The following is a 15,287-nucleotide window of genomic DNA, read 5'->3' as shown; positions in this document are numbered from 1 at the left end:
ATATATGGAAGTTTGTCTATAAATTTTCTTTTTTTAAGGAAAAAGACATCTTTACCTTCACTGCTCCCTCTTTTATTCATCTCTTTTCAACTTTTATTCATCTCTTTTCAACTTTTAAAGAAATAATAATCATATAATAATGATGATGATAAAGCAATTAATAGTTTTTTTCAAGGTGAAAATGTTCTTTAACGCCAAGATTCAAACTCATCCTTTCCACCAAGATAGATTTTATTCCTCATGGTTCTCTGTTTGGTGAAGCTGTTCTTTGTAAATACATTCTACTTCATCAAGCAGGTTGAGCTCCTGAGTTAGTAAAACCCAATAAAGCTCCCCAAAGGCTCTTGTTTTTACCTACCTTTCTTTAATTTTAATGATCACATGGAATAATATTGGTTAACGCTATTCCTCCTGGGTTGCAATTAACTTAATCTCAAGTATACTTCAGCCTTAAGTAGGCTTTTGATCTAAGAATGTTACTTGTTCAGGTTATCTAAATACTCATTGATCTGACGGGTAACTGGCAACATTTATAATGGAGGTCATTCTCTTCTATTAATTTTAATCGCATTATGGCTTTTGATAAAGTGGGCAAGAGTGGATGCTAACCTGTTTTGTACCTGAAAAAAAAATGCCTTCATGAGGACAAAGTACTATTAGGACAAACTCTACTTCATTTTCAGATAAATAAATATGGTTTCAAAATAAATCTATTTGACATAATAATTATTTTTTGTCATTCTTGACTCTTGTCTTTTAATGTGAAAATTAACATGCTAGGGAAAATGAGCATCATAAATTCATGCCCCCAACTTTTTAACACTCAGTGGGGAGAGGGACCCCCACAGAGTAAGCAAATATTTATGGGTTATGTATGGTATGCCAAGCCTTGTGATAGATTTAGGCTAGAGTTTCTCAGCCTCAGCATCATGGGGATTCTGAGCAAGGTAATTCTCTCTTACGAGCGGCTGTGCTGTGGTTTGTGGGCTATTTAGCATTATCCAGGGTCTCTACCCATTAGATGCCAACTTCACCTCCCCATCTAGTTGTGATGACCACAGATGTCACATGTCCCCTGGGGGCAAACTTGCCCACAGTAGAGAACCATTAACTTAACAAGTATAGGGATTAATCAGACAGCTCTTACCCTAAATACATGTATGGATTTATGTAGAAATACATGTGAGAGATACATATATCTGCATGAGAACAAATACTATGTAACCCTGTATTTAAGGTATTACCTGCAACATTATCTATGTTAGCAAAAAGAAAATAATCTCAACTTTCCAGGAGAAGAAAACACAATTTATGTCTCAAGAGTTTAAGTTAGGCAACAAACTAGACTTTGTCACATTTATCAGCACATTTTTTTCATGATCATCCTCTGTTTTATGTATTTTTTCTACACATATAACTAAGAAAACCATGGCTTAGCATTGTTAATGATGTGTCCAAGGGAACCCAACATACTGTTGTCAGCGCTTGAACTCTAATTAGACTTGTCTGATTTCAAACATTCTGCTTTTTACACAAAAATCACAGAAGAAAATTGTTTAAGAAATAATGTTAATGCAATAAGTTAAAATATAAATCATTTGGGAAAACTATGAGGAAAAGTTCTTCTAAGTTTAAAAAACAAAATATGCAAAGGTCTGTTGACTATGATCGCAATCAAATGAATTGATGTCAATACAGATACAGAGGTGTATGGAATATATAAGATTTGAACGGTTCATGCAAACAAAATTAATCATTTTGGTTGGTGGGGTTATGAGGTGATGTTGTTATGAGGAATTATTAAATATGCTGTTTTTAATGGCTACTGCTGTATACATAAGGTTAAGCATTTGCATGGGATCTAAGCATACACTTTAAAGTCAGAGATTTCTTCAACTTGGAAAGAAAACAACATGTTGAATTTCTGAGAATGTAAGGTGCCTTGTGGATCTCTGAGAATACAAAGCACTTCTGACTAGAAGAAAGAAGAGAAACTCGGCAGATCGCAGCCACACTGTGCGAGTACGAACGGGACACGTGTACTGATTCACACAAGTACATGGGAGATGGAGACAGGAGGCGGACAAATCTGAAGGAAGAGATGCTCTGGTAAACTGTCATCCAGAGGTACAACCACAGATGGGTGTGACCTAAAACAGCTTGGCTTTCAGTCAGTGAGCAATTATTTTCTGACTGTTCAAATGCCACACATTTTTTTTTCTTAAGAAAATACCTATTTTTGCTCTACCGGATTGCTTCAAAGAAAGACAGATTCAGAACTACAGGCATCATTATACAGTCATGCAGTTCAATCTTTTGTTACAGACAAGAAAATGCACACCAAGGAGGAGAAATATCATCCCCAAATTCACTGAACAAGTTTTTAAGAAGCCAGCATATTTCAATAAATGTGGAAAACATTTTTGTGGGAAATATTTCCTTTGTGTATTGCTGTATGTTTGATTTTGCCCTTTTACCTCTGTTTCACTTACTTCATTGTAAACACTTATCCTTCACTACATGTTATACTCTTCATAAATTTCTAGGAAAGTACAAGGAAGTACAAAGTTGTGGAGCTCACTGCTCACAGTGGTCCAGGGGTAACAGCAATCACAAAGTGAGGAAGCATCTCCAGGCAGGCTGGGGGGATGGTAACGGGGAAGGCTTCCTAGAGGAGGCGGCACTTCATCTAAGACTTTAATCATAAGAAGAGTTAGCCAACCAGACAACAGATTACAGACACTCCAGGCAGAAAGATTCGTACTGAAGGACAAGATGCCAGGCTGGACTCAGCAGCAAAAGGTTTAACATTAGAGAGCAAACTCTATGTCAGATGGGAGAGGGCTGGGCAGAGACAGTCTTTCAAAGATCTGACCAAGCAGGACGATGTTTTAGGATAAGTATTATGCAAAAAGTCCTGGGCTAAGTACTTTTTACAAATTATTTTTAATTCTCTATAGTATCCTGCCAGGAAGAGATTTCTGACTCTATTTTAAAGGTGAGGATGCCAAAGCCCTGAGAAGTGATTTGCTTGAGGTGCTGAAGTGTCGAAACTTGAATAATGCTCAGAGCTACATGGTACAAGAGGCTAAATATTTAGGCTTCCAGGATGCTACACAGAGTAGAACTGTCTCTTACCCATCCTCTCCCACGTCATCATTTAACCACAATAACTCGGCACTGATAATTTTGGTCATTTGATTTCAGCGCATAAAAACTCCTGGGCCGAAAAGGCAGCTCCAAAGGAGAGAAGAGCAGTCTTAACGCCATCAGCTTGAAAGAAGAGAGAAAAGGTTTTAGAGTCCGCCTGGGAGATATCTGGGTATCTTTAATATTAGAGGATAGTTGTGGGGCCAGAAAGCGTCGGTCAATTCAGAGTGTGTGTGTCATAATCCCACCCTACTCTCTTGAATTTTACGGCTCTGGGTATCAAAAATCTGGCTGCAAGAAGACTCTTGATAAATTCTTGTGTTCTTCCCCATCCTGCAGGATAAGCTGCAGAAGCCTTTGCGTGGCTCAGGAGGCCATCCGTAATCCAGCTCCCACCTGTCCTTGAACGACATCTCCCCTCTCTTGCCCCTTAAGCTTTATGGTTCAGATACACAGATTATCTCTAGCTTCTCCAATATGCAATACTCTCTCCAGTCTCCGCTCCTCAGGAAAGTTTCCTCTGACTGGGAGGTCCTCTTTTTGGTTGTTGGCTTAGAAAATATTCATTTATCATCCAAGCTCCATGCTAAACTCTCTTCCTACCATGACACCTCCTCTGCTTGTTCCCTTAGCAACAATCAAGTAAATTTCTTTGATGCTTTCTAGCTTGCAGACGCCTCTGTTAGCAAGAGTGTCTCACGGTGCTGAAACCACTTGGTTGCTGGTTTTCTTCCCCCTAGACTACGTAAACCTATTTTGCTTTGTTCCTTTTCATCCTTGATATTAGCATCAACACAATGAGTGGCTCATGGTATACACTTGTGATGATTAATTTACATGTCAACTTGATTAACCCAGAGTACCCAGATATTTAAACATCATTCTAGATGTTTCTGTGAAGGTTTTTTTTTCTTTTTGGTTGAGGCTAGCTTTTAAATCAACAGACTTTAAATACAGCATATTACCCTCCATAATATAGGTAGGCCGCATCCAATCAGTTGAAGGCCTTTATAGAGAAAATGACTGACACCCCCCCAAAAGAATAAATTCTGCCAGCAGACAGCCAGCCTTAGGATTCCAACTGCAACATCAACCCTTCCCTGTGTCTCCAGCCTGCTATCCTACTCTGCAGATTTTGAACTTGCCAACCTCCGTGATAATTCAAGCCAATTTCTTAGAATCAGTCAGTCTTCTTCCTGCCCCTCTCCCTTCCTCTCTCCCGCCTCTCTCTCTCTCTCCCCACATCCTACTTGATTATTTTTCTCTGAAATCCTGGACCAATACCATGCTGAATGGATCTACTTAAAAAAATTAATTGTTGGAGTCTTTCTCCTCCCACAATAGCTTTCTTCTAAAAGAATAATATGTACAACTGAATAAGCTTTAGAATTCATACTAATAGGAGCTCTGATAGTTACTATAGGAGAAAGTTTTTCAGTAGTAATTATTTTTACAAAAGAAACAATTCCCAACCTTTACCCCCACTAGGAAGCCTTATGTTTTCATATATTTACTCTATTAATTATCATAGAAACACTGACTTAAGAGTCAGAATATCTGAAGTCTTGTATAAGCCCTGCCACTTAGGAGCTGGAAGGCACTGGGCAAAATCACTCGACCTTTCTGACCCTCAGTTTCCTCATCTGTAATCTGTGTGCTATAAGGTGACTTGCTGTCCTTTACATTTATAAAAGAGGGGAAATTTAAGTGGTAGAAAAGCATGATTTAGGTGAAGACATAAGGTTTGGATTCAGACTTGTTAACTTACTAGTCGTGCATCTCAAAAAAATGTTCTTCACCTCTCTATTAGCTTCCTCACCTATAAATGTGGATTACTGCATTTGCGTCCCTGTATTGTTACGTGCATAGTGTGGTGCTGCAGGCGCAGCTCAGACTTGGAATGAAACAATCAGGGATGCACTTAAATTGCTCTTGAGTCTAGAAGACGTGTTTCCTGTTGCTGCCCAGGATGTCATGACAACCTGTGCAAAGAGGTGAGCTGTTTCCCAAGTCTGCGCTATGCAGGAAATGAGGAAATCCAAAAGGATTTTAAAATATTCCTCACAGCATCTCAAGAGTGAAGGGTCCTCAAAGACAGAGTGTGCACACACAAGGCATCCAGGTAGGAGATACAGAGAGTCTGCTCTTCACAGCCTGGGCTGCACACTGAAGGCTAATTTGGACATCGACATGTGTACCCTAGAAATCATTGATAGGACTTTGTACTTCAGGACTGTTCTTTGGGATGTCAGATAATCCAGGGCTAAGAGCTTCCTCTGATAGTGACAGAGTTTGAACAAGATGAACGGCTGGGCTTTCATAGAAACTCTTTGGACTGGACTAATAACAGCTGAGTAGCTAACTCTCAGAAAGGACTGTGAAGTTTCATCATTACCCACTACAAATTCTTAAAGTTTATTTTATATCCATGTGTATGTTAAATTGTATTTTTTCAAGATGAAATTTCAGTTATTGTTAACACATTGTTCTTTTTTGGGATGGGGGAAGTAATTAGGCTTATTTATTTATTTATTTATTTATTTATTTATTTTTTAATGGAGGTCCTGAGGGAATTGAACCCAGGACCTCGTGCATGCTAAGCATGTGCTCTGCCAATGAGCTATACCCTTCCCTAAACATACACATTTTTTTATCCTCAGAAAATATTGAAGCTAAGGACCCCTTAGAATGTTAAGGCCACCTTGATAGATCACATGGCACAACCCAATTGTACAATCCAGCATTCTGGTGATCAGTGTCCAACTGCTTCCCAGATATAATGCTGACTAAGCCAGGTATATTTATTAGTATCATTATAATCAAATTGTTGAAAGGTAAAGGTGATTATATGCTCCATAAGGAAATTACCACATATAGATATTTTCAAAGTAAAAATTGCATAGGACACAGTTAAACAGGTAAGGAAGACTCCACTCAAGGCTTATTGTAATAGGAGAGACAGGACAGAACTCAGCCTGAGCGCAAATCCTCTGAAACAAAGGGTGGGGGAGCTTTAAGAGCTGGACTTGGGGGATTCATAAGCCATCTTTGTTTGCTAATTGGTATTTCTCAAAGGGAAAGCGAACTTTCTACTAGCTTCCTAACAGGAGATTGTTTTAGAACTGGAAGCAAGGTGCCAACTAAAGTTCAGCAACTAACTCCCCACAGAAGCTGCGAGACAAGGACACTAACTTCCTTGATGATCACATTTCAAGGCGATGGCTCCCAGGTTCTTGAGAAAGATGGTCTTGGGTTGGGAATCTGACAAGAGGCTTTTTAAAAGGTTTACATCTCAAAGGGGTAGAAACAGAATTTACAGTTCTACGTTTTCCCTGTCTACAGTTTAGTCAAGCTTAGGGGAAGAGCAAGACCATTTTGGTCACTACCTAGATCACAGAACATCCTCACTGCATTTTACCTGTTATGATTAGTATGATGATCGTTATCTGTGCTTTATGCTTTCACATTTGGAATTTGACTTTCACACTTTCTCAAAGGAAAGTTGTTTCCTGTTTAAAATATTTATTTTTCTTGTGCTTCAAAGAAGAAATGTCTTTCCTCCCATGAGACTGATGATTCATTATACCAGTGGTCTCCTTTCTCACTTAAAAAAAGTAATTTTTTTCACTGCACTTTACACTTGAAAGAATTCGACATAAAGGTTTGAAACTTGCCCTCACATCAGTCTATTGGCTCTAATTAAAACAAGATTAGCTGACATTCACAAGTCATTTACAAAATTTACAACTGCATTCTGGGAACATACCTAATTGTAATGGCAACATGGGGAATTGCAGGAGGATTCTGAAATGTACCCTAATATTTTCTTTACACTATTGTTTTCAAAACTTCATTTATTATTAACACATTCTCAGTGAATTAGAATCTAGGCATCTCTTTCACTTAATCATTTTAACTCAACAACAGAGCTTCCTATAAAAACACGTACACAATTAAAACGTAAGCACTGGGAGAGAGAATCAACACTGTGAGAAAGTGTTTTGCGCCAGATGCTTTTACAGATATACATGATTTTATTTAATCCACATGGTTATACACTTGACTGAGTGTATCATTCTCACCTCACAGATGAGAAATGTAAGGTCAGTGATGTTATATAACCCAAAAAATCATAACAATCTAGTAAATAAATTAAGCAAGAATCAAATCCCTGACCCTGGTCTGTGACCTGTAACTTCCATATGCATGTATCATTTTCAGTAAGAGGTGGGTACAGAAGAGTTCCTGGTGAGTCATTCTGGAAAATCATATTAAATATCAGAATATCCATTTCTACTTGGCATATGAAAACTATAATTGAAATGTAAGTGGTACAACATAAAATTCCAAATGAAAAATTCAAAATAAAAATATTCTCATTTGATGGACAAGTAATCTCATTAAAGAAAATAAGATAATCTTGTTTCGTTAGGGTTGGGAGATATTTAGTCTTCTGTAAAGGAGAAGTATTAGAAAATATAGTGACCCTTCCCTATACTGTGAAATTATTTGCCATTCTATTTTGGAAGAAGTGGTACAGTTTTTACAAACAAACCTAAAGATCACCATGAAGTGAACCAAGTCAAAGGTAATGCAGTCCTGGATTAAATTGATGGCAACTGGGGACATAAGCACAGAAGGTTCAAATCTTGGAGAAATGGGAAAAAAAGAAGAGATTCAACAGTAAGGACCTAGAACATCCCTTGTAAGCCTCAGGCTCCTTTACTGCTGAAGGGGGATGAGAAGCGAGGGAGAATGTGGGAACCCTGCCTCTCCCTAGAACACACTGGAGCAAAACCCTACAAATGTCAACAATCTGAACGATCTTGGAAGCAAATTATTCTCCAGAGCCTCCAATAAGACAGCAGCTCTGCCAACACCTCGCTTTTAACCTGGTGAGCCCTATATTCAATTAAACCTACCGAACTGTCAAATAAAAAAAGTTGTGTTGTTTAAACCACTAAATTTGTGGAAACTTGTCATGGAAGCTATAGAAAACAAATGTACCACATTCATATGTGTTCACCTGTGCACCCACCAGTTCAAGATACCTTTTTCTTTTTAAAGGTTTCCTGATTTTGTCTGTATCTGCTATGCTAGGTAATGCTTCCTATTTCCCACCTCCTCTTCTCAGTTAAGTTGCAGCTTCATTGGAGATAAGAGACCCAGACCGATTTACTCCGGTTGGTATATGGTATAAGTCACATAAAACTTTTCTTGTATCTGGCTCCGTCCATCTTGGGTTCTTCAAGACTGAAAATGCATGGATTTAGTTTCGCAGTTTCTATATATATAAACATGGATGCAATTGTGAAAACCAACTCTTCAAAATGAAGATACAATGTATGCCAAGTATCTACATTAGTGTCATGAGTGTAGTGCCTAGTACACACGTTTCCTTATGACTATAGTGTTACATGCACCCAGAAACTCTGGCTGCTTTAAGCAGGGCAACCTCACTGTGAATATGGTAAGCTAAAACATTTTAAACCGGCAACCATAATAATTTCTCATGTCATCTAAATTTTAAAAATGATTGTTTAAAACAGGCTGCACTTCCACTGCTTCCACATTCTGACACTAACAAATTGTTTCCTACATAATTGAAAAGTGATTCTTCACTGAATTACCCATTAACTGTGCTATTTTCTTTAGACGGCTCACAAAATAAATAAAGCTGGAGTTTGAGAGTGATAATAAATTCTGTCACTCTCTCAGGCTTTAGGTGATGGATTCCTGTTAGATGTTACTGTGGATTCAAGGCACTAAATGCTGGCTTGTGCATTTTATCTGACCTTGTGTTAATGCGGGTTGAAAGCAAGCAATATCAAGGTGTCTATCCTCAAAATAAAAGGAGAGCTATAAAAGAGAAAACTGGGTTGAATATCAGAACTGAATGACCCTATGAAATACATGTATATTTCAGTCATGATTTTAAGGAAAAGGAAGTCTGAAAGAATATCTATCTTCTGCTATGTAATAAATGCTTAGAATATACAAAAAGAGACAGATTGCCCTGAGCAGACTCGGAGCAATAATTGTGTGCATGCATAATTACCAAGCTAAAGAGAAAATTTTAACTAAAGCATGAAATTTCAAAGACAAATAACTTTCTGCACTTCTAGGACTATCTTCAATAATCTCCAAAAATGAATAAACTCTGCAAATGGATTTAATGAAGTCAATGCTATTACCCTTCCCCCGAAGTAAGGCATGTACAACTAAAGAATCACTTGATGATTTAATATTTGCTTAACTCTTGGCTCTCTATCTTTTGCATCCATTGACTTTCAATCTTTTAGGATTTTCTTAAATTTTTCTCTACCAGTTAGAAAATTATAAATTGATATCTAATATTTTAGTGGTTACTCCAGAAATTCTGAAACATGTACATATTTACATAATATATCAATGTAAAATATTTATAATAATATTTTAATTAATCAATATGATACATCTCCTGGTTTACAATTAAAGAAGCTCAAACACCTTTAATCTAAATTACCTATTTCTTAAATGGTATCTGGGATCTAACTTCCTTTAGTCATTGCAAATCAAATTTTCTGAAATATTTAATAAAATACATTAACATTAATGAAACACAAACAAGAATTAAAAACTGCAGGCCAAATATATTTGCTGGCCAGATTCAGCCCTCAGCCTATGAATTTGCAATCTCTGATCTATGAGTTTCTTTAACAAGGCTTTTAAGGCAATAAAATATCAACTGAGAAGAACTGAAACTAAATACAAATTAACTATATACTTTTCACTAAATGGTTAATTGAAACAAATTTTATAGTGATGGCATCTACCAGTACAGCTACAATTAAAGTAGAATTCTAGTGGAATTAGCTATTATTCAAAACGAAGTACTTTGTAAATTCACGTACAGTTAAGGAAAACATTTCTATTTAGTGCCTTTTCCCTGCTCTAATATTTAATGACGGCTTGGAAACTGGGTTTCAACTAAAATTTTATTTGAAAAAAATCTTTCCTTTACAAATTTCACTGCCATTTTGGTAGCAAAAATTAATATATTCATTTTTGCATTTCATAAATGAGAATTTTAGTCCTTGAATACAAAAATTACATCAAACTACAATAAAAATTAGACTAAGATTTCTTTCTTTAATTTAGAAATTTGGAACTCTCAGTTTTTTCACACCATTAGCAAGGATTTGCATCCGGGAGTAACATTTCATTAACTGCCTGTGGCAGTGAAGCAGGTTAAGTTGCTCTGCCCGTAAAACGCACATGGTGTCCAAGAATTTAGTTAAATTCACCCACCCTCATTTCTGTCATCTAAGATGGAGATAATGACACTCTTTTTGTCACTGACAAAGTCCAAGAACAATCCTCAAGAGATAAAAATAGAATCTGGGTAATAAAGTCTAACCTTCTTTTCCCCTTTGTGCTCAGTCTAGTTTCATTTGCTCACCGGGCGCTGCGTGCAGAGAGAGGCCTCGCGCCCGGTCCTCAAACCACAGTTCCTCAAGCGAAAAGGCTGCGGCTCCGACACCTCACGTCGGCGGGCGGTGCACAGAAGCGACTGAAGATGGCGGCGGCCAGCCGTGCGCAGGGAGGCTGCGCCCAGCGCTGGGATCCGGGCCCTCGCTGGACTCGCGAGAACTCCGCCCTCCTCCCCCTCCCCTACCGGACCTTCTAAAGCAGCCCCGCGCACAGCTTGCCGGGAGGAGCCTGCGCTCTTGGCGGGAACTCGCACCTCTCTGTGCAGTGAGCGAAGACTAAAGCTTTTCTTTGCTTCCGAACCAAATTTGGGCTCCTTCTATTGGCTCCAAGGACATCAGATAGAAGGACCCTCCTTGGGAACCGACTTTGGAAGGTCAGTAACATTTCTTAAGACTAGCTCTAAATACTGAGCACCTTGATACCTGTAGTATACCTGAGTAGTGCTTGTCTCATAAAAATCACAGATAAATGTCAGCTCATATGAGTAGCTGAAACTTCTGGGATGAAGTGCCGTCTCATTTCTGATCAGATAAACTGAATTACAAGGAGAAAAATATTTGCAATAATAAGTGAATAAGAAAATACTCAAAAAATAAGAATTTTTTAAAATCTGAATACAAGTTTTTAGTTCATATCGCCTTTGTTTTCAGAATCCTAAGAGAAATGATAATCGCTTTCCTCATCACTTGAAGAATCTGAATCATTACCTGAATCATTTTCAACTTTTTTTTTAACCTAATGTGAAATTGTATGAAAACCTCTGTGATAACTGTGGTAGGTGCCTTTAAAAACACAACTCATTAAGTCTTTTTTTTTTTTTACCTTATAAAAAATGTTAAACATATAGGAAAAATGGACCAGTATTACAAACACTCATGTGCTTGTTACTTATAGAGTTGTCCGTCAGTATCTGTAGGGATTGGTTCCAGGACCCTCACAAATGCCAAAATCCACAGATGCTCAAGTCCTTTATAGTGTAAAACACATAACCTACACATATCCTCCCATATATTAAAAATCTCTAGACTACTTATCATAGCTAATACAATGTAAATGCCATGTAAGTAGTTGTAAATACAATGCAAATGCTGTATAAATAATACAATTGTCTTCTGGAATGTAGCAAATTCGGTATTTGCTTTTTGGACATTCCTAGATTTTTGTTTGTTTGTTTGTTTTGATCTGAAGTTGGTTGAAACTGTGGATGCAAAGCCCTTGGATAGAGAGGGCCAATTGTATCTATTAATTGTTAACATTTTTTATCTTTGCTATATCTATTTTTAGTTTCTGAAATGTTTTAAAATAGAGACATCATACAGTTTTATCCCTAATAATATATTAAATGATTTGAAAAGCAAATATTGATTTTTGATTTTACATTAATGTGTATATGCTCAGGCCAGTCACAAGGTAAATAGGTAGTTCGTGAACAATCACATGAAAACGTCACAGTACCACTTACAGTGTAACAGTCAACTACAAATTGACCAGGATTATTACATTTATACAATGTCAGCAGCCTGTGTAATTATTATCTGTAATGCCATTAAACATAAATATTTCTATCAGTATTTTTCTCTCATCTTACTTTATTCATTAAAAGCAAAGTTAACCATTTTATTAGACATGATGATAAAATGTAATAATTCAAATTACCAGAAACCTATTCTTTCTTACCTCATTTTATTACTTTAACAAGGTGATTTTGTTTAGCATACCTATTGTAATTTATGTTTACTATATTCTGATTTTTACTTTATTTGTATTTAAGGAAACAATATACTTAAAATTATAAAAAGAGCATGTAGCATGAATCTCTCTCTGCCCTGACCACATCCATTCAGTTTACCTCTGCTCATGAACATGGATAGAAATGTTTCTCTGTCATATCTGTCAAGTGCTAGACTGAAAACTGAAATAATGCTAGGTATTTTTAAAAAACAGTTTGAATATAGGTAATAAGTTAACAAGTTGCTACCAAGGCAATAAGAACAAATGAAAGATGGTGTGCAAAAAACCTCTAGACGTATCTTTTTCAGTTATAGAATATCCAATTTAAAAAAAAGTCACATGTATCTTAATTGGCACATGTTAAACACTATACCCAACAAATATACAATGCACATTATTTTAAGGTGTTCATGGAACACTTTACCAAAATTGACCATACATTGGGCTATAAAGGAAAGACTTAGATTATCTTAAGGGATAGAAAATATACAATATATATATAAACAATCTAGAAATCAATAATAAAAAGATAACTAGAAAATATCTAACTGCTTTGAAATAAAGCAGTAAACTTCTCAATAATCCATTGGTCAAGGAAAAACTAAAATTATAAATTAGAAATTATTTTGGACTGAATGGTAGTGACATGAAAACTAGTGGAATATATATTCATCATGCTCCTATTTTGAGAACTGACTCAAAAAACTATCTCATTAGTAAGAAAAACATCTTTGGTAACATCCACTAGCAAAATAGCATTTTTTACATGGGATGCAGTGATTAAAGAAAAACAAAAATGATTGTTAAAATATGTAGTCAGATATAGGCAGACACCTCAGTTTTGAGGAGGGTTGGCCAATTTTATTCTTCCTTTCTTAACTATAAGCTGACTACAAAATCATCTGATGCGACCTACCCAATTATAGAAGCTCATAGAAAAAATTCATTAAGTAGTTGTTGGACAAATATGGTGCTATAAAACTGAGTAACATTTTCCCCAAATGACATTAGTTTTCACAGTTTTATGCCTAGCTTTGCTTATTGTGTGTCCTGACCTTTGACAGCTCTTCTCTTTTCTAATTGAAAAATCACTCTTCCTTCAAAAAGCTCACCTCAAAATGTCATGCCTTGGTCTTTCTATGGCACAGTGCATGTAGCTTTTGTGATATGAGGAGTTATAAAAATGTAAAGTCTATTATCATTATTTGCCAATGACTTAACCCATATTTTCATCTAGGAAAGCTAGCATTGAAAATGTCAGCATTTATTATGAGCAATTTCATTATCCTTAAACTCTTTTGTTGGCAACATCATTATTATATTATAATTATTCTTATGCTCTTTATTTTAGCAATCATACATGTGGTACTTTCAGCATACCTAGAGTGATGTGGTGTATACTCTTTGTGATACGTATGGCTTTCCCTCAACTCATCTTCATTCTTGTTACTCTTTCCTGTTGTCACCATAGACCAAAATCCCCCAGAAATCCCAAAACTTTGTCATCGAGAATATCAGTTTGTAAAGATCAGTCTGTAAAATAAATTTCCTGGACCTAATAACACCCAGGATTCCAACTGAATCTGATCCAGCTAGTATGTTTTAAAATGTATATTAAGACAGACACATTGCTAGGCAAGTGTTATGTTACTATCTGATTTGCTCCACAAAAACAGCTGTGGATTGGGATTATGATTTTTGCTTGTGGTCAATAGTCTTAAATTGTCCAATTCAGTAAGAGACGTATTGGTAAACTTTTCATACCTATATATATATATATATGTTAATATATTAACATATATGTATTTGGCACCTCCTATGTGCCAGAAAATGTTCTAAGTGCTCATTAAAAAATGAATATATTGTATATATCATTTAAGGTACAAATAGGAAACAGAAACCACACAGAAATTTAAATGGGAAAGATTTCACATAAAAAATTATTGACTATAACAATGTATTGGCTCATAATACGTAAGGATAACTCTAAACTATATGGGAACAGCAGATACAAGGAGCAACTGCTGCACCTTGGGCTGAGATGGTGTGACCCCAACCCCTAAGTCTGATATCCAGACCTTGCTGGAGGTCACAGCTATGGTCCCCTGGATGGCAGGGAAGTCACTGAACTGCCATGCTAGGTGAACTTGAGTATGCCTTCTAGGGTTCCAGGGAAAATTCCATGGGGAAGTGACTTACCAGAGGCTACTAAACCACCTCGGGCAGAGGAGTTGCCCATAGGGTGACCAAACTTGTTACGGTTTTCTAGAGAACACCGCAGTTTTGAAACAGATATTCCCATATCCCATGCATCGCCTCAGTCCTAAGTAAACCTGGATGGTTGGTCGTGGGCTTCGGGGAAACCCTTCTGGCCACTACGTGCTGCAGGTCACTGTGCCCTGCAGGTGCTGAGCTCTGGAGAAACTGCACATGCTCCCAAAGTCAGGTGCTGGAGGAGCTGTCCAGGCTGCAGGCGCTGGGCATAGGGAAGCCACGTGCTGCAGGAGCCAGGTGCTGGGGAAGCTGCTCCTGTGCAGGAGCCAGGCGCTGGAGCCACGTGTACCTCGGACGCCTACCAATGCCACACCAGAACACTAAGCTAAACCCTCCCCTCCTGCAGTGTTTCTCCAGTGCTCTCTGTTGATAGATCCAGAGATCCAGCCCGCTTGCAAAGAAAAACATATTTAAAAGACCTAGAGCAATCGTTATGTAACAAGTAAAACAGATGTGATTGAAACTGAGAGACAATAATCCCCTAACCAGTACATCATAAATGTTCTTTTCTGGTCTGGAACACTTAGTCTAATTTTTATGGCTCTATCTAATAATTAGCAGGTTCTGATAATAGCATGCTGTAATGTGAGTTTACTGAAGGACTTCTTTCCTTCCCTGCCTTTATTTATTGAATTTTATTTTTTCCTTTTTTTTAATTT

The 15,287-nt window shown here is 37.1% G+C and overlaps 1 long non-coding RNA gene across 4 annotated transcripts in view; it reads right to left on the bottom strand.

Annotated features, from left to right (window-relative positions):
* Window positions 1–10,700, bottom strand: part of LOC140685782 (uncharacterized) — a 281,092-nt gene extending 270,392 nt beyond the window's left edge. For all 4 annotated transcript variants that reach the window (XR_012059211.1, XR_012059213.1, XR_012059214.1 and 1 more), the window contains exon 1: window positions 10,550–10,700. This is a non-coding gene — a long non-coding RNA (uncharacterized lncRNA). The remainder of the gene's footprint in view (window positions 1–10,549) is intronic.
* Window positions 10,701–15,287: the final 4,587 nt, after the last annotated feature.

This window comes from Vicugna pacos, chromosome 15 (assembly GCF_048564905.1).
Source record: "Vicugna pacos chromosome 15, VicPac4, whole genome shotgun sequence".
Lineage (NCBI taxonomy): Eukaryota > Metazoa > Chordata > Mammalia > Artiodactyla > Camelidae > Vicugna > Vicugna pacos.
This window is presented reverse-complemented; position numbering and strand designations above follow the sequence as displayed.